Below are 21,711 nucleotides of genomic sequence, written 5' to 3'. Positions count from 1 at the left end.
ATGTCCAACTCTTTGTGACGCCATTGACTAGCCTCCCAGGCTCCTCTGTCCATGGGATTCTCTAGGCATAAATACTAGAGTGGGTTGCCATTTCTTTCTCCAGGGGATCTTCCCAACCCAGGGATCGAATCAGTGTCTCTCATATCTCCTGCACTGGCAGGCAGGTTCTTTACCACTACTGCCACCTGGGAAGCCCTATTGGGGTATAGCCAATTTAACAATGTTGTGGTAGTTTCAAGTGAACAGCAGAGGGACTCAGCCATACATATACATGTATCCATTGTCCCCTAAACCCCTCCCATCCAGGCTGACATATAACATTCAGTACAGTTCCATGTGTTATACAGTAGGTCTCTGTTGGTTATCCATTTTGAATATAGCAGTGTGTACATAACGTTCCCAAACTCCCTAACTACCCCTTCCCCCGGCAACCATAAGTTCCTTTTCTAAGTCTGTGAGTCTCTCTCTGTTTTATAAGTAAGCTCATTTGTGTCATTTCTTTTTTATTGTTGTTGTTTAGTCACCAAGCTGTGTCCAGCTCTTTGCAACCCCATGACCTGCAGCACACCAGGCTTCCCTGTCTTTTACCATCTTGCAGAGTTTGCTCAAGGTCACGTCCATTGAGACAGTGATGCCATCCAACCAACTCATCATCTGTCGTCCCCTTCTCCTCTTAACCTCAGTCTTTCCTGGCATCAGGGTCTTTTCCAATGAGTTGGTTCTTCTAATCAAGTGGCCAAAGTATTGGAGCTTCAGCTTCAGCATCAGTCCTTCTAATGAAGGACTTGTCTTTTTTGATTGCACATATAAGGATGTCATACAATATTTCTCCTTCTCTGACTTACTTCACTCAGTATGACCCTCTCTAGGTCCATTCATGATACTGCTAATGGCATTATTTCATTATTTTTAATGGCTGAGTAATATTCCATTGTATGTATGTACCACATCTTCTTTATCCATTCCTCTGTTGGTGGACATTTAGGTTGCTTCCAAGTCTTGGCTGTTGTAAACAGTTCTGCAATGAACATTGGAGTGTATGTATCCTTTTGAGTCATGTTTTCTCTGGATATATATGCCCAGGAGTGAGATTGCAGGGTCATGCTGCTGCTGCTAAGTTGCTTCAGTCATGTCCGTCTCTGTGCGACCCCATAGACGGCAGCCCACCAGGCTCCCCCATCCCTGGGATTCTCCAGGCAAGAACACTGGAGTGGGCTGCCATTTCCTTCTCCAATGCATGAAAGTGAAAAGTGAAAGTGAAGTCGTTCAGTCATGTCCGACTTATAGCGACCCCATGGACTGCAGCCCACCAGGCTCCTCCATCCATGGGATTTTCCAGGCAAGAGTACTGGAGTGGGGTGCCATTGCCTTCTCCGAATACGGTAGCTCTATTTTTAGTTTTTTAAGAAAGCTTCATGCTGTTTTCCATGGCGGCTGTACCAATTTATATTCCCACCAACAGGATAGGTATTTACATTCCCACTTCACTCTCCAGCATTCATTGTTTGTGGATTTTTGGATGATAGCCATTCTGACTGGTGTGAGGAGATATCTCATTGTAGTTTTGATTTGCATTTCTCTAATAACTAGTGATGTTGAAAATCTTTTCATGTGCCTTTTGGCCATCTGTGTGTCCTCTTTGGAGAAATGTCTATTCAGGTGTTCTGCCCATTTTTTGACTGGGGTGTTTGTTTTGATGCTATTAAGCATCATAAGCTCTTTGTAAATTTTGGAGACTAATCGCCCATCAGTCACATCATTTGCAAATCTGTGGGTTGTCTTTTCATTTTGTTTATTGTTTCCTTTGCCATGCAAAACTTTTGAGTTTAATTAGGTCCCATTTGTTTATTTTTGTTTTTATTTCCATTATTCTGAGAGATAGATTGGAAAAGATGTTCCCGTGATTTATGTCAGAGAGTGTTCTGCCTATGTTTTCCTCTAGGAGTTTCAGTGTCTGGTCTCACATTTAGGTATTTATCCATTTTGAGCTTATTTTTGTGTATGGAGTTAAAGAATGATCTAATTTTATTTTTTTTACTTGTGGCTGTGCAGTTTTCCCAGCACCATTTGTTGAAGAGACTGTCTTTCCAGTGTTGCATAGCCTTGCCTCCTTTGTCATAGGTTAATTGATCGTAGGTGCCTGGGCGTATTTGGGGGTTTTCTGTCCTGTTCCATTGATAAATATTTCAGTATTTCTATTTTTCTGTCAGTACCATATTGTTCTGATGACTGTAGCTTTGTAATGTAGTCTGAAGTCAGGGAGCCTGCTTCCTCCAGCTCTGTTTCTCTTTTTCAGGATTGCTTTGGCTATTTGGGATCTTCTGTGTCTCCATTAAATTTTGAGATTTTTTGTTCTAGTTCTTTGAAAAATGCCATAGATAATTTGATAGGGATTGCATTGAATCTGTAGATTGCCTTGGGTAATATAGTCATTTTGACAATGTTGATTTTTCCAATCCACAAACATGGTATTTCTTTCCATCTGTTTATGTCCTCTTTGATTTCTTTCATCAGCATCTTATGGTTTTTGGAGTATAGGTCTTTTGTCTCCTTAGGTAGATTTATTCCTAGGTATTTTATTCTTTTTGTTGTGATAGTAAATGGAATTGCTTCTTGAATTCCTCTCCCGACTCTTTCATTGTTAGTGTATAGAAATGCAACAGATTTCAGTGTATTGATTTTGTAACCTGCAGCTTTACCAGATTCATTGATGAGCTCTGGTAGTTTTCTGGTAGCATCTTTAGGATCTGCTATGTATAGTATCTGGAGAAGGCAATGGCACCCCACTCCAGTACTCTTGCCTGGAAAATCCCATGGACGGAGGAGCCTGGTGGGCTGCAGTCCATGGGGTCGCTGAGAGTCGGACACGACTGAGCGACTTCACTTCACTTTTCCCTTTCATGCACTGGAGAAGGAAATGGCAACCCACTCCAGTATTCTTGCCTGGAGAATCCCAGGGATGGCGGATCCTGGTGGGCTGCCGTCTCTGGGGTCGCACAGAGTCGGACATGACTGAAGCGACTTAGCAGCAGCAGCAGCAGCATGTATAGTATCATGTCATCTGCAGTGGTACTTTAACTTCTTCTTTTCTCATTTGGATTCCATTTACTTCTTTTTCTTCTCTGATTGCTGGAGCTAAGACTTCCAAAACTATGTTGAATAAAAGTCACCAGAATGGACATCTTCATCTTGTTCCTGATCTTAGAGGGAATGCTTTCAGCTTTTGACCATCGGGTGTGATGCTGGCTGTAGGTTTGTCATATATGGTCTTCATTATGTTGAGGTATGTATCCTCTATTCCCACTCTTTGGAGAGTTTTTGTTGTCATAAAAGGGTTCTGAATTTTATCAACAGCTTTTTCTGAATCTATTGAGATGATTATATTGTTTTTATCCTTCAGTTTGTTGATTTGGTGTTTCACATTGATTGATTTGTGGATGTTGAAAAATCCTTGCATCCCTGGAATGAATCCCTCTTGTTCATGGTATGTGATCTTTTTAATGTATGGTTGGATACACATTGCTAGTATGTTGTTGAGAATTTTTGCATCTATGTTTGTCAGTGATATTGGCCTGTAGTTTTCTTTTTTTGTGTGGTATCTTTGTTTGCTTTTGGTTAGAGTGATAGTGCTCTCATAAAATGAGTTTGGAAGCTTTCCTTCTTGTACAACTTTTTCGAACCATTTCAGAATAATAGGTATTAACTCTTCTCTAAATGTTTGATAGGAGAAGGCAATGGCACCCCACTCCAGTACTCTTGCCTGGAAAATCCCATGGACGGAGGAACCTGGTAGGCTACAGTCCATGGGGTCGCTAAGAGTCGGACACGACTGAGCGACTTCACTTTCACTTTTCCCTTTCATGCACTGGAGAAAGAAATGGCAACCCACTCCAGTATTCTTGCCTGGAGAATCCTAGGGACGGCGGAGCCTGGTGAGCTGCCGTCTTTGGGGTCGCACAGAGTCGGACATGACTGAAGCGACTTAGCATAGCATAGCATAGCATAAATGTTTAATAAAATTCACCTGTGAAGCCGTCAGGTCCTGGTCTTTTGTTTGTTGAAAGTGCAAGTGAAAATCACTCATTTGTGTCCGACTGTTTGCGACCCCAGGGACTGTATAAGTCCATGGAATTCTCCAGGCCGGAATACTGGAGTGGGTAGCGTTTCCCTTCTCCAGGGGATCTTCCCAGCCCAGGGATTGAACCCAGGTTTCCTGTATTACAGGCGGATTCTTTACCAGCTGAGCCACAGGGAAGCCCAAGAGGTTTTTAATCACAGTTTCAATTTCAGTGCTTGTGATTGGTCTGTTTATTATATGTTCTATTTCTTCCTGGTTCAGTGTAAGGAGACTACCTTTCTAAGCATTTGTCCATTTCTTCCAGGTTGTCCATTTTATTTGCAAACAATTGTTCATAGTATTCTCTTATGATCCTTGGTATTTCTGTGAAGTCAGTTGTAACTTCTTTTTCATTTCTAATTTTATTGATTTGAGTCTTCCTTTTTTTCTTGGTGAGTCTTACTTAGGGTTTATCAATTTTGTTTATCATTTTAAAGAACCAGCTTTTAGTTTCATTGATCTTTGCCATGTTTTTTGTCTCCATTTCATTTATTTCTGCTCTGATCTTTATGATTCCCTTCCTTCTACTAACTGTAGGTTTTGTTTGTTCTTTCTCTAGTTGCTTTAGGTGTGAGGTTATTTGAAATTTTTCTTATTTCTTGAGGTAAGATTGTATTGCTATAAACTTTCCTCCTAGAACTGCTTTTGTTGCATCCCATACATTTTGGACTGTTGTGCTTTTGTTTTCATTTGTCTCAGTGTGTGTGTGTGTTTAATCACTCAGTCGTGTCTGACTCTTTGTGACTCCATGGACTGTAGCCTGCCAGACTCCTTTGTGTAATTCTTTAGGCAAGAATACTGGAGTGGGTAGCCATTTTCTTCTCCGGGGGATCTTTCCAACCTAGGGATCGAACACTGGTCTCCTGCATCACAGGCACATTCTTTACCATCTGAGACACCAGGGAAGCCCTTCACTTTCTCTAGGTATTTTGTTATTTCCTCTTTGATTTCTTCAGTGATCCAGTGGTTGTTGAGTAGCATATTGTTTAGCCACCATGTGTTTGTGGTTTTTAGAGTTTTGTGTTTTTTTCTTATAATTTATTTCTAATCACATAGTGTTGTGATCAGAAAGATGCTTGATATAATTTAGATTTTCTTAAATTTACCAAGGCTCACCTTGTGGCCCAGGGTGTTGTCGGTCCTGGAGAATATTCCATGTGCATTTGAGAAGAATGCATAGTCTGCTGCTTTTGGGTGAAATGCTCTATAAGTATCAGTTAAGTCCAGCTCATCTAAAGTGTCATTTAAGGCTCGTGTTTCCTTATTGATTTTCTGTCTGGATCATCTGTCCATTGATGAAAGTGGGGTATTAAAGTCCTCCACTGTTATTGTGTTACTGTTGATTTCTTCGTTTATATTTGTTAGTATTTGCCTTACATTCTGAGGTGCTGCTACTGCTGGGTGCATATATATTTATAGTTGTTATATCTTTTTCTTAGGTTGACTCTTGATCCTTATGTAGTGTCCTTCTTTGTCTCTTACAACAGTCTTTGCTTTAAAGTCTATTTTGTCTGATATGAGTATTGCTACTCCAGCTTTCTTATGAATTCATTTGAGTGGAATACCTTCTCCTGTCCCCATACCTTCTCCTGTCCCCTAGTGTCCCTAGGTCTGAGATAGGTCTTTTGTAGACAACTATATATATGGGTTGGAGAAGGCAATGGCACCCCACTCCAGTACTCTTGCCTGGAAAACCCCATGGACAGAGGAGCCTGGTAGGCTACAGTCCATGGGGTCGCTAAGAGTTGGACACGACTGAGCGACTTCACTTCCACTTTTCCCTTTCATGCACTGGAGAAGGAAATGGCAACCCATTCCAGTATTCTTGCCTGGAGAATCCCAGGGACGGCGGAGCCTGGTGGGCTGCCGTCTGTGGGGTCTCACAGAGTCGGACACGACTGAAGTGACTTAGCAGCATATATATGGGTCTTGTTTTTGTATTCACTCAGCCAGTCTGTGTCTTTTGGTTGGTGCATTTAATTCACTTACATTTAAGGTAATTATTGATATATGTGATCCTATTACCATTTTCTTAATTGTTTGGGGTTTATTTTTTGAAGATCTTTTCTTTCTCTTTGTTTCTGGAGTAGGGAAGTTCCTTTAACATTTGTTGTAAACCTGGTTCATTGGTGCTGACTTCTCCTAACTCGAGCTTGTCTGGAAAGCTTTTGATTTCTCTGTTAGAGCTGATCAAGAGTCTTGCTGGGCAGAGTGTTCTTAGTTGTAGTATCTTCCCTTTCATCACTTGGAATACATCATGCCACTCCCTTCTGGCTTGTGGAGTTTCTTTTAAGAAATCAGCTTATAACTGTATGGGATTTCTCTTCTGTGTTATGTTGTCTTTTTCCCCTTGTTGCTTTTAATATTTTATCTTTGTCTTTAATTTTGGTCAGTTTGGTTACTATGTGTCTTGGTGGGTTCCTCCTTGGGTTTATTCTTCCTGGGACTCTCTGTGCTTCCTGGACTTGGTTAACTATTTCCTTTCCCATCTTCAGGAAGTTTTCAGCTATTATTGTCTTCATATGTTTTCTTGGGTCCTTTCTCTCTCTCTTCTTCTTCTGGGACCCCTGTAATGTGAACATTGGTGTGTTTAATATTGTCCCAGAGGTCTCTTAAGCTGCCTTCATTTCTTTTCATTCTTTTTTTCTGTATTCTGTTTTGGGGCAGTGATTTCCAGCATTTTGTCTTCCAGATCTATCCTTTCGTTTGCCTTAGTTATTCTTAGTGTATTGTATATCTCTGTTTGTTCTTTAGTTCTTCTTTGGTAAACATTTCTTGCATCTTGTCAGTCTTTACCTCCATTCTTTTTCCAAGATCCTGGATTATCTTCACTATCATTATTCTGGATTCTTTTTCTGGAAGGTTGCCTATTTCTACTTCATTTAGTTGTTTTTCTGGTAATTTATCTTTTTCCTTTATCTGAGACATAATCCTATTTCTTTTCACTTTGGTTAGCTTTCTGTGATTGTGGTTTCTGGAGGCTATGGGATTGTAGTTCTTGCTTCTTCTGTCTGCCCTCTGGTGAATGAGGATGAGTCTTGTGCAAGCTTTTAGATGGGAGGACTGGCTGTGGGGAAAACTGGGTCTTGCTCTGGTGACAAGGCCATGCTGTGCTCTGTAAATCTTTAATCCAGTTGTCTGCTGATGGATGGAACTGCACTCCCTCCCTTTTAGTTGTTTGGCCTGAGGTGACCCGGCGTTGGAGTCTACAGATTCTAAGGTAGGGCTAATAGCTACCTGTGAGAGGACTTACACCAACACGTACCTCCCAGGACTGCTGCTGCCAGTGCCCCTGTTCCCGCGGCAGGCACTGTGGACCCGTGCCTCCACAGGAGACTCTCAGACACTCACAGCTAGATCTGGCTCAGTCTCTTGTGGGGTCACTGCTCCATCCCCCTGGATCTTGGTACACTCAAGGTTGTATTTGTGCCCTCCCAAGAGTGGAGTCTGTTTGCCCCAGTCTTGTGGAAGTCTGTCTCCTTTGTCCTTGGACATAGGGTATCTTTTTTTGGTGGATTCCAGTATCCTCCTGTTGATGGTTGTTCAACAGCTAGTTGTGATTTTGATGTCCTCACAGGAGCAAATGAGCACATTTCCTTCTACTCTTCCATCTTGAAGCGGTCTCTATTCTGCTTTTGTTTCTTGAATTTTATCTTCCTACCTTTTATTTCTGTTATCATATTTTTAATTTCCAGGAATTAATTTTTGTTTTCCAAGTGTTTCTTTTGAATGGCAGCCTGTTATTACTTCATGGATGCCCTATTCTCTTTTCTTGGGTTGTTATGGATAGGCTTGTCTTATTTTTTTGTTTGGGAAGGCCTGGAGTGTACAGTGAAATTTTTGGTTCTGCTGAAAGGAGCGTGGTCACAGTGTTGGAGAGCAGTACTTTGTGGTCTGAGAATGTCGGGTCCATCTTTCCATGACAGTCCTAGATTTATGCAGTTAGAGTGTCTTCAACCATTGCAGAAGGAAATGGCAACCCACTCCAGTATTCATGCCTGGAGAATCCCATGGACAGAGGAACCTGGCGGGCTACAGTCCATGGGGTTGCAAAGAGTCAGACACGACTGAGCTCACAGGACAGTGCCTTCAACAGTCTTTCCAAAATATGGTCCCTTCCCTTTCTCTCCCCCACCACCCCCGCCACCTTTCTCTGCCCCTCTCTGCCTCCCTTTCTATCTCCCTGTTCCCCTTCCTCTTTCATTCTGTTTGTACTGAGGGAAGATGAGTTTTTGGAATTCTACAGATTTTGAAATACAATCTGATTAGATTTAAAGTGACCTTATTTCAAATGGTATAGAAGGCACTGATGATGTGGCAGTGATGATACATAAAATATCGTCATGGGATGCTCATAATCAAATATTTGTAAAAGGCTCTGAGTGACCGTGCATTTGACACCTAATAACTTTTTTTTCCTAATAACATTTGTGACACACTAATAGGTAATGAGATTGGCTGGCTGTTCTAACTCCACTGGACAAAGTATGGAAGGGATGAGTTCAGGGTGTCCCATAGTGACCTGAACACTTCTATATCTGCCCTGAGAGAAAACCTTAGCTCCCATAGCTGCACAACTGAGATTTCTGAAAGTCAGATCCAGAGTGTCATCCTGTGAGTGATTGAATCGTAATGTAAATTGAAACCCCAACTTTGCATGATGTCTGTTGTTAAACCAAGGGTATTAATAGTAATGAAATGGGATCCTGAAAATTAGAATGTGGACACATGGAAAGATCCTGATGAAACTGAAATAATAGAACCCCTAAATTCTGATGAGTCTTCTTTGCCAGTAAAAGCAGCCCTTCCATCCCTATCTGAGGTGATTAACCACACTTTGCTTGAGGAATCTGTAATGGCCTCCCCTGAGATAATTGCTTTTCAGGACAATGCAGATTCTCCTCAAGACCTACCCTCACCATCCCTCTTTGCTTCTAGGTATATTGTTAGGCTTAAGTCTCAGCAGATCCCAAAAGATGAAGCCGAAAGTATGACCTACAAAAAGAGGTGCATGACGCTTTGAAAGAACTACATGATTTTTCTAGTTTTTACAGACAGAGATCTTAAGAATATATGTGGGGATGGATATCTTGGGTATGGGTCAGTGGTGAGAGGAATATGAAGTTGGATGAGAGGAATATGAAGCTGGATGTGCCCGAGTTTACTGAAATGGGGGCTTGCTAAACAGAGATCTTGGATTTGTTGCTGCAGCTCGAGAAGTTAGAAAGGCTCTATTGGTTGGTTGGATGAGATGTGGACCGAAAGGCAGCCTACACTAAATGAAGTTTGGAATGCCAGAACTGCCTTGGTATACTCCAGAGGAAGCATCTCAGAGGACGTATAGAAAGTATACTCAGAAGAAGACTGAGGAAGATTGGAATGGTAGAGTAGATATATTATGTGAGATCTCCTCATCTACCCCGACAGGGTTCAAGAAGACACACTTTTCACCTTGACTGTGGGAAATAAATTTTTAAGAGGAGTCCCAGCATCCTTGAAGAGCTGTGTGGTTGCTCTTCTCTGCAGGCCAGAAATTACAGTGGGAACTGCTGCCACCGAACAGGGATCCTTAAATGAGCAGGGATAATTGGATTTTGGGGTGGCAGGGCTAAGTGGTAGCACTTAAATCACCAAAGACAAGTAGGGGTGGTTACCATAATGGACAGCAGAGTCAAAACAAGCAATCAGAGAATAATCTGATTCCCAGAGACCTGGGAATCAATTGGCCAATTGATCATGTGCCCCTAGAAGAGAAATAGTTGGGTGGTTGACTCAATTCTTACTCGATCTGTTAAGCAGAAGAGTTGTAGGTGATGTGAACAACATCTAAATTGAATTTTAAAAAAAAGTCATAGCTTCTTAATTGAGTTCTAGACTTGAACCACCTTGAATGATGGGGAAGGTGGGTCCGTCCCCTTGTGGAAGGATCTCTGCTGCTGCTGCTGCTAAGTCGCTTCAGTCGTGTCCGACTCTGCGTGACCCCATAGACGGCAGCCCAACAGGCTCCCCCGTCCCTGGGATTCTCCAGGCAAGAACACTGGAGTGGGTTGCCATTTCCTTCTCCAATGCATGAAAGTGAAAAGTGAAAGTGAAGTCGCTCAGTCGTCTCCGACGCCTAGCGACCCCATGGACTGCAGCCCACCAGGCTCCTCCATCCATGGGGTTTTCCAGGCAAGAGTACTGGAGTGGGGTTTCATTGCCTTCTCCGGGAAGGATCTCAGTACGCTATCAAATTTTGTACTGTTCATCTTTATCCCAGCCTTCCCCCAGAGAGACCTATGACATTTTACCAGGGTGACCGTGCACTGGAGAAAAGGAAATAATCAGATTTTCAGGGACTGCTAGACACTTGGAGAAGGAAATGACAACCCACTTCAGTACTCTTTCCTAGAGAATTCCATGGACAGAGGAGCCTGTAGTCTGTGGGGTCTCAAAGAGTCGGACATGACTGAGAGACCAAGCACTTTCACACTAGACACTAGCTCTGAACTAAAACTGATTCTCGGAGACCCGAAACATCGCTGTGGCTCATCTAGGGGCTTTTGGAGGTCAGGTAATCAGTGGAGTTTTAGCTCAGGTTTATCTCACAGTGAGATGACCCCTGACCCATTCTGTGGTAATTTTTCCTAGTTCTGAAGTATGTAATTGGAATAGACATATTCAGGAACTGGCAGAATCCCTGCACTGGTTCCATGACCTGTGGAATGAGAGATACTCTGGTGGGAAAGACCTAAGTAAAAACCAGTAGAACTGCTTCTACCTAGAAAATTAGTAAACCAAAAGCAATTTCGCTTTCCTGGAGGGATTATAGAGATGAGTACCACCGTCAAGAACTTGGATAGTAAGTCCTACCCCATCTCCATTCAGCTCACTTATTTGACTATGGAAAAGAAGTATGGGTCTTGCAGGACATCTTAAACTTAACCAGGTAGTGACTATAATTACAGTTGGCATTCCAGATGTAGTTTTACTGCTTGAGCAAATTAACAAGCATATCCTCTTGTGCCTGGTATGCAGCATCTGATCTGGAAAGTGTTTTTTTTTTTCCATCCCTGTTAGTAAAGACCACCAGAAGCAGTTTTTATCAGCTGACACGGCCAGCAGTACACCTTCACTATCCTACTTCAAGGGTATACCAACTTTTCAGCCCTGTGTCATGATTTAGTTCACAAAGGTCTTGATACCTTTCTCTTCCACAAGATGACATGATATTAATGCTGATTGTACTTACTGAGTAAGAAGTAGCAACTACTCTAGACTCATAAGACATTTGCATATCAGAGGATGGGAAGTCTGACAGAAATTCAAAGGCCTTCTACTTCAGTGACATTTTTAGAAATCCCATGGTATATGCCTCATTGAAGTATCTCCTCTATGGTGAAGGGTAGGTTGTTGCATCTGACTCTTCCTACAACCAAAAAGGAGGCACAGTGCTTCTTAGCATTTTTGAAGTGACATATTCCTCATTTGGACGTCTTACTCTGGCACATTTACCAAGTGACTGACTGAGAAGCTGCTGGTTTTGAGTAGGACCTAGAACAAGAGAAGGCTCTGAAACAGGTCCAGACTGCCACAGAGCTGCTCTGCCACTTGGGTCGTATGATCCATTGGTGTATGATGTATAAGTGGAAGACAGGTGTGCTCTTTGGAGCCTTTTGCAAACCTTTATAGGGAATTTCTGTACATACCTTTAGGATTTTGGAGCAAAGCCCTGCTATCCTCTGCAGATAACTACTTTCCTTTTGAGAATCAGCTCTTGGCCTGCTACTGGGCATTAGTAGAGACAGAACACAACCACAGGCCACCAAGCTACTATACAAGTTCAACTGCCCATCTTGAGTGGTTGTTATCTGACTTACCATTCATGAAGCTGGGCATACTTAGCAGTACCCCATCATCAAATGTATCCCACAAAAAGTGGGGTACAAAAAATTGGGCTCAAGTAGGCCCTGAAGGCACAGGTTAAGGTGCATGAGGGATTGGCCCACATGCATGCTCCCCAACCCTTTTCTGTTACACTGCCTTCTGTTTCCCAGCCATTTATAGTTCATCCCCTACTTGGGGAGTGCCCTGCGATTAGTTGACTGAGGAGGAAACACTGGGGCCTGGTTGCAAGATATGTAGGCACCACCCAGAAGTGGATAGTACTAGCATGACAGTTTCTCTCTGGGACATCCTAAAGGACAGTGGTGAAGGGAAATCCTCCCAGTGGACAGAACCACAAGCAGTTCTTCTGGTTCATTTGTGTTGGGAAATGCAGTCTTGTGTATGCAGTCTTTTTACCCCTACTTTGCCTCTTAAGAATGGGCCTTGGGGCTAGAACACTTTATCATCAAGAGGTAAAAAAAACCCCACAACCTATGCCATACTTTTGGGGGAATAACTTTCCTTGTTACAATCTCTACCAGTGATCTTTTATTCTGCTTAAGCCTGTAGATTAGTGGTTCTCAAGCACACCCAGTCTTTTAAGTTTTTCAGACTCCGTGGGGGAAGGGGAAGGTTCCTTCCACTATAGTACTGAGGGGTGTGCATGAGCCAGTTGCTCCATTGGCTGCTGGAGGGACCTGCTGGCCATGAAGGACCTATGCCCATTATTGGAACTGATCTTGCTCCGTCTCTTCTCTATGTAAATAAAGCTCAATAAGGCGTTGCTCCATCCAGTGCTTAACTGTGTTATGTTTCATGCTGACTGCAATACCACAGTGCTGTGGGGAGGTGTTTGGAGTCCTCTTCTGGGGTTAGTGACTGATAAGCAGTATTCTGGTCAACAGTTTGCTTGGAAGAAGGGATGGCCAGAGGCTGAACTGTGTACTAATTGGTTGTGGCAAAGTGGTTTGGCTGGAGGTTCAGGGACTGGAAGAAACATGATTGGAAACTTGATGATGAGGAGGTCTGGGGTAGAATTGTATGAGTAGGTCTTTCTGAATGGGCAGAAAGGTGAAGATATGTCCCACGTGAATGGTCACCAAAGCGTCTCCTCAGCAGAAGAGAATTATAGTAACCAAACGGATAGGAAGACCCATTCTCTGGACACCAGTCAGCCTGTTTCTCCAATCCATCCTGTTATTGCCCAGTGGGCCCATGAATACAACGGCCATGGCAACGGGGTGGAGGAGGCTATGTTTGGGCACTGAAGCATGAACTCCACTTATCAAGGCCAGCTTGGCGATTGCCACTGCCATGCAATCCAATAGCAGCAGAGATCAACACTGAGTCTCCAATATGGCATCTTTCTCCAGGGTGTTCAGTCAGCTACTTGGTGGGTTGATTACAGTGGACTGTTACTTATTGTGAATTCTTTGTATATGGCGAGTCACTCTTGCTGTTTTAAATTTTTGTGTTTGTCTTTAAGTTTCAGCAATTTGATCATAATGTGTTTCTGTTTTATTCTCCATGGATTTTGTTGAGCTTCCTGGATGTGTCTATTCATAGTTTTCACCAGATTTGAGAACTTTCAAATCAAATATATTTCTGCTTCTTTTCTGTCCATCTGGAATTCCTGTAATGCATGTGTTGATTTGCCTGATGGTGTCCCATAGTTCCTTTAGGTTCTGTTCATTTTTCTTCTTTTTTTCTTTCTGCTCCTCAGACTAGAAAATTTCAAATGTTTGACATTCAAATTTGCTTATCCTTTATTCTCCCTGCTCAGATCTGCTGTTGACTTCCTGTAGTTTTTTATTTCAGTTACTGTTACTTTTCAGCTCTAAAATTTGTTTGGTTTCTTTTCATAATTTCTATCTTTTTATTGAGATTCTTTGCTCATATATTGTTGTTCTGATTTCTTTCAGTTCTTTGTCCATAATTTCCTTTAGCTCTTTGAACATATATAAGACAGTTAGTGTAATGTCTTTGATAATTCAAATGTCTGGGCTTTCTTTATTTTCTGTGAATGGGCCATATTTTCCTCTTTCTTTGTATATTTTGTAATTTTCTCTGTAGAACTACACATTCTGAAGATTATGTTTTGGTAACTCTTGTGGACTGAATGTATGTGTCCCTGAAATTCGTGTATTAAGTCTAAACCACCAGTGTGATGGTGTTAGGAGGTGGGGCCTTTGGAAGGTGAAGTTTAGATGAGGTCATGAGGGTGTAGCCTCCATGATGGGATTAGTGTCTTGGAGAGAAAGTGACTGAAAGCCAGGGAAAGAGCTCTGAGCAAAAACCACATCTGTTGTAACGCTGATCTTGGACTTTTTAGCCTCCAAAACTGTAAGAAATAAATATTTGTGGCTTAAGCTACCAGTCTGTTGCAGCTCAAGCTGACTGATAACACTCTGGAAATCTAATTCTCCTATACCTCAGGGGTTGGTAGTTTTTGCTTGTTGAGGGTCGGAACTGACCTTTTTTGACTACTCCAGACTATTTTTGCAAAGCGTGTATTCCTTGTTAAGTATGGCCACTGAAGCTCCCAAGAAAGAAAAAATAAATAGGTCTTGTTTCTTTAAATTCCCTCCTGACTGGGGAGCACTTTAGCCCATGGTGGTAGAGATCTCTGTGCCAGCCTCTCAGCAATTGAAAGCCCCAGTCAAAACTCAGCAATCCCAGTTTTTGGAGGAAAGGTCATTATTGCCCACCCTGGCTCCAACAGGCCACACTAGGAATACTTGCTGCTGTTCACAGCTGCAAGCTATGGTTTTGTGGGGTGAGAGATGGTAGCTGCTACTGCTTGAAAGCAGAAGTTGCTTGAAATTTACTGTCTCTTCATCAACTTCCTGCTGGATGCTGCATATGTTCTCCTTGACCCAGAGTTCCAAGGTAGTTGCTTCAGACAGTTCTGCCAGTTTATTTGTTTTGCTGGAGGGACAGATTCCTGCAGCTTCCTATTCCACCATCTTCCCTGCACTCACTAACTATATGGCTTTTATGAATAGATGATGCCTTTCATGTGACCATTTCATTCTGGAGGAAATTTCATTGTTTTTCTGTATTTAACAGTTTTCAAAGTAATGATTTTATTCTTTATCATCATCAAAAAACGTTCAGTTGTAATTTTTAATATCATTTTGAATTCCTGGATCTAAAAGTATTTGATGAGTTTCAATCCATTGCAGTTAGTATACTACTGAACTTTAAGCTGTTCCCTCTTTAAGCATGTTGTGACATTTTTAATCCAATAATTTAGCAGGGAGTAATATCTAGGATTATAAACCTTAAATTATGTAATCTCAGGTATTCATGGACAGCTCCTGTCACCTTTTATTACCTTTTAAATATAACTGTTGGGTGAATGGTTTGCAGACAAATCCCAGGTAAAGCCCACAGTATAGAGCAGAAGCAAGGGGAGGCACAGAAGGTCAGAATCACTGGACAAAGTCTCGTCAGTGCAGTTGGCCTCCAGAGGCTTTTTTTACAGCTGCCTCTTGGGAGGGAGTTAAGAGCCCTGGTTCCCTAATACTCATTCAACAGCCATGCCATTCTTCAATCAGATCTTTACCACTTCCTCACATTCTGTGGTAATATAAGGATTACATAATGAATTTTTAGAATTCATTATGTTTTCATTGGGTTCTATGAGTAAGTAGTATTGTCTCAGTCTTCATATGTTGGAATATGCCTTTATTTTGCTGACACTCTGAATGGTAATTTGGCTCTTCACAATTAGGCCAGATTTAGCTCAACATTTTGAAGATGTTTTTCCATTGTCCTCTTTGCATGTTATTGCTAAAGAGAATTTATTGTTCTTTTGTGGCTAATGTTTTTTTCTCCCTATTCTAAATATTCTAATGTTTTACTGCTGTTTGTCTGTGTAGATGTTTTAGAACAGGTTTCTAACTTATGTACCATAAAATTCACTCACTTTATGTGAACAATTCAGTGATTTTTAGTTTCTTTACAGAGTTAAACGAATGTCACTAGAGTCCAGTTTTAGGACACTTCTGTCACCCTCACAGTTGGCTCAAGCCCAGTTGCTGTCACTCTCTGTTCTTCCCGTAGCCCAGGTCACCACTAATCTGCTCTCTGTGTATTGGATGGATTTGGCTTTCTGGAGAGCTAATATATGCCTGGTTCCTTTCAGCTAGCATTATGGTTTTTGAGATTCATTCATGTTGTAGGATGTACTTTATTACTTTGTATTTCTGAGTAATACTCTGTTTTGTAGATCTATCACATTTTGTTTACCCATTGACTAGTTTTTAGTCTTTTGCGGGGGAGGGTACCACATGGCTTGTGGAATCTCAAGTCCCCAGACTAAACCTGGCCATGGCAGTGAAAGCACCAAGTCCTAACCACTAGACTACCATGGAACTCCCTACCCAATGATACACATGTTGTTTCTACCTTGTGGTTATTATTAATAATGTTGCTATGGATACTCATGTACAAGTGTTTGTATAGGTACATATTTTTATTTCCCTTGGGAGGGAACAATTTCCCTGGGTCTTTAACATTTTTAGAAGCTGAGAAATTGTTTTCCAAAATAGTTGCACCATTTTGCATTCCTGCCAGTAATGTATAAGAGTTCCATTTTCTCCGCATCCTCACTGATACTTGTTATTGCCTTTTTTAAAATTATAGCCATCCTAGTGGGTGTGAAGTGATATCTCATTGTGGTATTCATTTATTCATTTCCTCACAATAGTGAGCATCTTTTCATGTGCTTTTTATTCATATATATATATTGTTTTCAAGTCCTTTGACCATTTGTTATTGTTATTCTAGAGTTATAAGAATTCTTTATATATTCTGGATATAAGTCCCTTTATCAAATATATGATTTACAAATATTTTCTCCCATTCTGTGGATTTTCATTTCACTTTCTTGATTGTTTTTTGAAATATGAAAATTTTTGATTTTGATGAAGTGTGATGTATCTATTTTTTTCTTAATACTGCTTCACTATTGGCATCATATCAAAAAATCTCTTGTCTAATCCAGGTTGCAAAGATTTACTCTTGTACTTTCCTCTAAGAGTTTTTATAGTTTTAGCTCTTACATTTATCTTATATATGATTAACTTGGAGTTCATTTTTGCAAATGGCATGAGAAATGGGACCAGTTTCTTTTTTTTTGCCTATGGATGTCCAGTTGTATCAGCAACATTTGTTGAAAAGACTTTTTTCCCTGTTGAATTGTCTTGTCACCCTTGTTGATAATCAATTGCCCATAAATGTCAAGGTTTTTTTCTGAACTCTGAATTCTATTTCATTCATATATATAACTTTATACCAGCACTACACCATCTTCATTTCTATAGCTTTGTAGTAAGTTTTGCAATGAGGTAATAGGAGTCTAATTTTGTTCTCCTTTTTCAAGATTGTTGGCTATTCTGGGTCCCTTGCATTTTCATGTGAATTTTAGGATCAGCTAGCCAGTTTCTACACAAAAGCCAATTGGGCTTTTGATAGAAATTGGGTTGAATGTGTCATTTTGGGAGAGTTTTGCCATCTTAACAGTGTAATAATTGACGACTATTAAATTACTTAAGCCTGTTTTATTTTTCAGGTTGTTTGTTCCCGCTCTTGTTCAATTTTTTTTCTTTATTATTTCTTGCTAGGGGTTTAATTTTTAAAATTACTTCAAAGATGTTTTGTAATTTTTCTGTTTTCCTTTTCATTGTTTCCTACTTTTCCTTCTACTTTCTCTGTGTATAATTTGTAACTTTTTGAGGTAGAGGCTTCGACCACTGATTTTAATCCTTCCTAAGAAGTTTTCATGATCTCCTGATTTCAAAATTCAGGCTTAAGTTGAAGAAAATAGGGGAAAACCACTAGGCCATTCAGGTCTGGCCTAAATCAAATCCCTTATGATTATACAGTGGAGGTGACGAATAGATTCAGGGGTTAGATCTGGTAGACAGAGTGCCTGAAGAACTATGGGTGGAGGTTCCTAGCATTGTACAGGACGTGTTGATCAAAACCATCCCAATGAAAAAGAAATGCAAGCAGGCAAAGTGGTGGTCTGAGGAGGCTTTACAAATAGCTGAGAAAAGAAGAGAGGTGAAAGGCAAGGGAGAACGGGAAAGATACACCCAACTGAATGCAGAGTTCCAGAGAATATGAAGGAGATATAAGAAAGCCTTCTTAAGTAAACAATGCAGAGAAATAGAGGAAAACAATAGAATGGGAAAGACTAGAGATCTCTTCCAAAAAGTTGACGATATCAGGGAGCATTTTGTGCAGAGATGGATAGACATGATAAAGGACAGAAACATCAAAGACCTAACAAAAACAGAGGAGACAGAAAAATTATACAAAATTGGTCTTAATGACCTGGATAACCATGGTATGATCACTCACCTAGAGCCAGACATCCTGGAGTTTTACATAAAGTCCAGTGGATCTTAGGAGGCATCACTACGAACAAAGCTAGTGGGAGTGGTGGAATTCCAGCTGAATTATTTAAAATCCTAAAAGACAATGCTGTTAAAGTGCTATCTGTACTCAATATGTCAGCAAATTTGGAAAACTCAGCAATGGCCACAGGACTAGAAAAGGTCAGTTTTTATTCCAGTCTCAAAAAAGGGCAACAGCAAAGAATGTTCAAACCATACAGTTGTGCTCATCTCACATGCTAGCAAGGTCATGCTCAAAATCCTTCAAGCTAGCCTTCAACAGTATATGACCTGGGAACTTCCAGATGTATAAGCTGGATTTAGAAAAGGCAGAGGAACCAGAGATCAAATTACCAACATTTGTTGGATCATAGAGAAAGCAAGGGAATTCCAGGCAAACTTCTGCTTCTGCTTCATTGATGATGCTAAAGCCTTTGACTGTGTGGAGGACAACAAACTGTGGAAAACTCTTAAAGAGATGAGAATACCAGGCCACCTTACCTGTCTCCTGAGAAACCTATATGCAGATCAAAAAACAATAGTCAGAACTGGACATGGAACAATAGACTGGTTCGAAATTGGGAGAGGAGTATGTCAAGGCTGTATATTGTCACCCGGCTTATTTAACTTAGATGCAGAGTACATCGTGCAAAATGCCAGGCTGGGATAAATCACAAGCTGGAACCAAGATTGCTGAGAGAATTAGCAACAACCCCAGATAGGCAGATGATACCATTCTAATGGCAGAAAGTGAAGAGGAACTAAAGAGCCTCTTGATGAGGGTGAAAGAGGAGAGTGAAACAGCTGGCTTAAAACTCAACATTCAAAAAACTAAGATCATGCCATCTGATCCCATCACTTCATGGCACATAGAAGGGGAAAAAGTGGAAACAGTGACAGATTTTCTTTCCTTGGGCTCTAAAATCACTGCAGACCATGACTGCAGCCATGAAATTAAAAGATACTTGTTCCTTGAGAGGACAGCTGTGACAAACCTAGAGAGTGAAAAGCAGAGACATCACTTTGCCAACAAAAGTCTGTATAGTCAAAGCTATGGTTTTTCCAGTAGACATCCTTGGATGTGAGAGTTGGATCATAAAGAAGGCTGAGCACCAAAGAACTGATCGTTTTTAAATGTGGAGCTGGAGAAGACTCTTGTGAGTCCCTTGGACTGCAAGGAGATCAAGTAGTCAATCCTAAAGGAAATCAACCCTGAATATTCGTTGGAAGGACTGATGCTGAAGCTTAAGCTCCAGTATTTTGGCCACCTAATGGGAAGAGTCGACTCATTGGAAAAGACCCTACTGCTCGAAAAGATTGTGGTCAGGAGGAGAAGGGGGCAGCAGAGGAAGAGATGGTTGGGTAGCATCACCGACTCAATGAACATGAGTTTGAGCAAACTCCAGGAGATAGTGAAGGACAGAGAAGCCTGGTGGTGTGCTGCAGTCCATGGGGTCTCAAAAAGCTGGACATGACTGAGCAACTGAATAACAAGAGGTTTTCAAATATATGCATTGAGAGGTATGAATTTCCCTCTCATGACTGCTTTGTTTGCATTCCACTATATTTTTGTATATCATGTTTTTAGTTTCATTCACTTCAAATATTTTAGTTTCCTGGTAGGTGGTGTCTGGTCCCAGTACAGTTGACTTTTGGGCCTACCAGCCTTGGGCTCCTGTCTGCAAGAGCTGGTGAGTCCCAATACTAGTGCTGGCTTGCTAGTATGTGAAGCAAGGACCTTGAAACTCCCAGGGCTGGAGCCTGCCTGATTATGATCGGAACCTGTTCCCATATAGTTGCCTGTAGGGCCCGGGGTCCCAGAGCTGATTCTTATCCATTGGTGGGTGATGCCAGGTTCTTGTGTGGCTGGCTACAGCTCTGTTGGTCCAGGACTGGGGTCTCTGCCTGCTGGCTGTCAGGGTCATGGCTGTGCAGTGTGGGAGGTCCCAGGACTGTTGGCCACCTGCTAGTGGGTGGAACCATGTTCCAGTGCCGATAGTCTAGACTCCAAAGAAGTGCATCCACTGATGCACTTGCCAGCATCAATATCCTCATGATAGAACCTAAATAGCTTCCATAAATGGCTGCCACCAGCATCTGTGCCCCCAGGGGGAGTTCTGGTGGCCTCCTACCTCCCTGGCAGGCTTCTCCAAGTGTAACAGGTAGGTCTGATCTAGACTCCGTTGAAATTACTCCCTCTTTGCCAGGTCTCTGAGCATGTGATACTTTGTGTCATTTAAGAGAAGCATTTCTCTTTTCCTAGAGCCCTCTAGCTTTCTCTTACACAAGACTCGCTGACCTTCCAAGTCAGTTGTTATGGAGCTTATCTTCCAGTGTAATACCCCTGGGTTGGGGAGCCAAGTATGGAGCTTGGACCCCTTACTTCTTGGGGAGAACCTCTGCAGTTGTGATTGCCCACCCTTTTGTATGTCATCTACCTGGGGATGTGGGTTTTAACTATGCTGCAACTCCACTGCTCCTACCCATCTCATTGTAGTTCCTTCTTGATATCCTTAGTTTTGGGAAATCTTTTCTGCTAGTCTTCAGGTCCTTCTCATTGATAGCTCCTCTGTAAGTAGTCATAATTTTGGTTTACCTGTGGGAGGAAGTAAAGGTGTTCATTCTGTGCCATCTTGACCACTCCATTATATAATATATTCTTTTTGTTGTTATTGTTTATGTTCTGAATATACTTCAAAGAGTGCATTCAGCATTTGGAGGTATCAGTTGAGATGGTTGAATAGTATTGTTCAAAATTTCTATTTTCTTACTAATTACCTTTGTCTTCTTGCTGTATCAGTTATGGAGAGAAATTTCTTAAAACCTGCGACTACTTTTAGTTTTGTCAGTTTTTGCTTAATGAATTTTGAAGTTCGGTTTTTAGATGCATGCATATTTACTGCCATTAAGTCTTTTTTTTTTAGATTGACTCTTTTATTATTATGCATTGTCCCTCTTTTCCCAGTAACATTTTTTGTCTTAAAGTTTATTTTTGGCATGTTATTTTTTCATTTTACTTTTCCAGTCCCTTTACTTTCAGTCTGTCGTGTGTTTTTATATTTCATGTTGCTTCTTGTCAACAAGATATAACTGTGTTTTATTTAGACTGACCATGTGCCTTTTAGTTAGAGAATTTAGTCCACTTACGTTTGGTATGATTACTAATAGGGTTGTGATAATTCTACTATCTTGTTATTTGTTTCCTGTTTATTTGATTTGCTCTTTTGTTCCTTTGCTTTTCCTTTCTTGCTTCCAGTTTTCCTTTCTTACTGACTTTTTAGATATATCTCTTGATGTATTAGTGGTTAAATTAGAGCTATG

The 21,711-nt window shown here is 41.2% G+C and overlaps 1 protein-coding gene across 12 annotated transcripts in view; it reads left to right on the top strand.

The window, feature by feature from the left end:
- The window catches only part of SNAP47 (synaptosome associated protein 47), a 74,232-nt gene that overhangs the window by 21,032 nt on the left and 31,489 nt on the right, over nt 1-21,711 (top strand). The gene's annotated exons all lie outside the window — the stretch shown is intronic.

Source organism: Giraffa tippelskirchi, chromosome 6 (assembly GCF_054371585.1).
Source record: "Giraffa tippelskirchi isolate mGirTip1 chromosome 6, T2T-mGirTip1v1.2.pri, whole genome shotgun sequence".
NCBI lineage: Eukaryota > Metazoa > Chordata > Mammalia > Artiodactyla > Giraffidae > Giraffa > Giraffa tippelskirchi.
Note: the sequence above shows the minus strand (reverse complement) of the source record. Positions and strands in the feature narration are given on the sequence as shown.